Source organism: Trichechus manatus, unplaced genomic scaffold (genome assembly GCF_000243295.1).
Source record: "Trichechus manatus latirostris isolate Lorelei unplaced genomic scaffold, TriManLat1.0 scaffold00104, whole genome shotgun sequence".
Lineage (NCBI taxonomy): Eukaryota > Metazoa > Chordata > Mammalia > Sirenia > Trichechidae > Trichechus > Trichechus manatus.
This window is the reverse complement of record NW_004444040.1, coordinates 1,254,888-1,257,801: the sequence shown is the minus strand read 5'-3', so window position 1 is coordinate 1,257,801 and position 2,914 is coordinate 1,254,888.

Genomic DNA, 2,914 nt, shown 5'->3' with positions numbered 1-2,914 from the left:
AGGAAGGTCCTTGTCATCAACCTTCCTCTGGACTAGGAGCTTCTCCATGCAGGAACTTCAGGCCCAAAGGATGCGCTCTGCTTCCAGTGCTGCTTTCTTGGTGGTATGAGGTCCCCAACTCTCTGCTCACTTCCCTTTCCTTTTATCTCTTGTAAGATAAAAGGCAGTACCGGCCACACCCCAGGGAAACTCACTTTACATTGGCTAAGGGATGTGACCTTAGTAAGGGTGTTACAATCCCACCCTAATCCTTTTTAGCATAATCCAATCTTGCCTCATTTACCACAGGCAGAGATTAGGATTTATAATACATAGGAAAATTACAATCACAAAATGTAGGACAACCTCACAATACTGGGAATCATGCCTAACCAAGTTGACACATTTTTGGGAGACACAATTCAATCCATGACACCAACCTAGTACCAAAACTTCAGAGCCTGTGCAAGCTGGTTTCAACACACTCTGTGGGTCCCAATGGCTGTAGTCTCCCCTCTCTTGAACAAGAGTGCTGGACGATGGGACCCCATATTCTGTGCCAAGCTGTATGTGGGCAGTTCTTTTTGCTAGCAAGATTCTTTCATGTGGCCAGAGTTCTCCGGATCAGACTAGAACAGCAACACTGTAACCTGAAAATGTGTTGACAGCAGTGAGGCACCAGCAATAACCCAAAGAGTGGGTCAGTGGTCTGAGATAGTCCATCTTCCAGGAGTAGGTGGGGGTAACACCCTGTGCGAGGTGGCCTCCTTTACTGCAACGCAAACGGTCCAACTTTTGGGGGAGTCACAAGTCTGGAATGTAGTGGAGGCTTCTGTCTGCATCAGAAACATACAGTTTGGACTAGGGACTTTGTGCCCAGTTCCTGATGGTGAACGTGTTGCCATGTCTGGTGGGATGATGGATCAGGCAGTGATGGCGGTGGTATGAGCAATGCAGGTTAATCAGAGGCTTGATTTCAGTGGGTCTCATTAGAGAATAGGCTTTTACCATAGGCATCTCCATGAGTAACCTAGGCTGTTCAATTGGCAGCTGAATTTGTTTCCATAGTTCATAGCCCCAAAGATGGATGTCTTTAATCTGCCCGTCTCGCAGACCAGACAGCTAGGCTGTTGGCAACATCCCAAGTCAGTGAAAATGTGGCAAGGTTCATCAAGGGCAATACTGGCCAGGGCTTAGCACTGGCTTGAGTTCTGCCCACTAAGAAGAGCGAGCATGTCTGCTTTCAGTTGTGCATAGCTGGTGCTGAGGTTGAACATGGATACCACCAGGAGTCAACTTAGCCGAACCACCAGGGAACCAGGCTCAGGCACTTAGGGGCACCTATGTGAATTAAGGGCCCGTTTAGCCATCAACTTTGTTTCTGGTGATGGAGTGAGGAATAAAGTATCCCCCAAAGGGGTTGCCTCCACTTTTTCATATAAAACAGAGATAATATTAGGGCCAGGTCAGTGTGCTCTTGAATATATCATTTCAATTTGACTAATACGTCCTTGTGAGCTTTCCCTTGATCACCACAAAATCCAAGCTGACTTATCCCAAAATGGGGGTGTCAGATTGGAGAGTCACAAGTCACTGCCAAATAAATTCCAACCCATGGTGACCCCACGTATGCAGAGTAGAACTGCACTCTATAGGATTTTCAAGGCTGTGACCTTTCAGAAGCAGATCACCAGGCCTTAGTTCTGAGGCACCTCTAGGTTGGTTAGAACAGCCAACCTTTTGGTTACTAGTTCAGCACTTAACCACTTGCACCACCTAGGACTCCTTGGTCAATAGATTAGTAGGTTGCTTTTTAAAAAAAGGGAGGTACTTGGTGACCAGGTCAGGCAGGTGGCGCTGTCGTACTGGAAAATAGCCTCTCTGAGTATCTGGCAGTCTGTCTTTAATGCTCAGATTGCCCTTTGTGCTTTTGGAAGTCTCTACTGTTTCTTTTGGACCATTGGAGAGGGTTCAGAAATCACCTTTCTACATATAAAACCAGAACTAAACCCGTTGACGTCGAGTCAATTCCAACTTATAAGATGGAGTAGTACTGCCCCATAGGGTTTCCAAGGAGTGGCCAGTGGACTCAAACGGCTGACCTTTTGCTTAGCAGCCATAGCTCTTAACCACTGTGCCACCAGGGCTCCTTTCTACATATGGCAGTCCCTAAATGGGTGAATCCTTTCTGACACTTAAGGACATTCACAGTACAAGCAGATACAACATCAGTACCAATTATACAACAACAGTATACTGAATTGGTCCAAGGCCTCACCTATGAGGCCACTTTAGTTTACAGATGATACCATTTATGATTTTTTTTAAATTGCGTTTTAGGTGTAAGTTTACAGAGAAAGTTTAGTTTCTCAAAAATTTATACACAAATTATTTTGTGACATTGGTTGCAACCCCCGCAATGTATCAGTGCTGTCCCCCCTTCCACCTTGGTTCCCCATTTCCATTTGTCCAGTTTTCCTGTCCCTTCCTGTCTTCTCGTCTTTGCTTTTGGGAAAGTATTGCCCATTTGGTCTCGTATACTTTATTGATCTAAGGAGCATGGTCCTCACATGTGTTATTTCTTGTTTCATAGGCCTGTCTATAATCTAGCTGGGAAGACCAAAGAAGAACTGATGCGTTCGAATTGTGGTGCTGGTGAAGAATATTGAATATGCCATGTACTGCCAGAAGAACGAACAAATCTGTCTTGGAAGAAGCACAACCAGAATGATCCTTAGAAGTAAGGATGGTGAGACTATGTCTCACATACTTTGGACATGTTATCAGGAGGGATCAGTCGCTGGAGAAGGACATCATGCTTGGTAAAGTAGAAGGTCAGTGAAAAAGAGGAAGACCCTCAACGAGATGGATTGACACAGTGGCTGCAACAATGGGCTCAAGCATAACAATGATTGTGAGGATGGCACAGGACCGG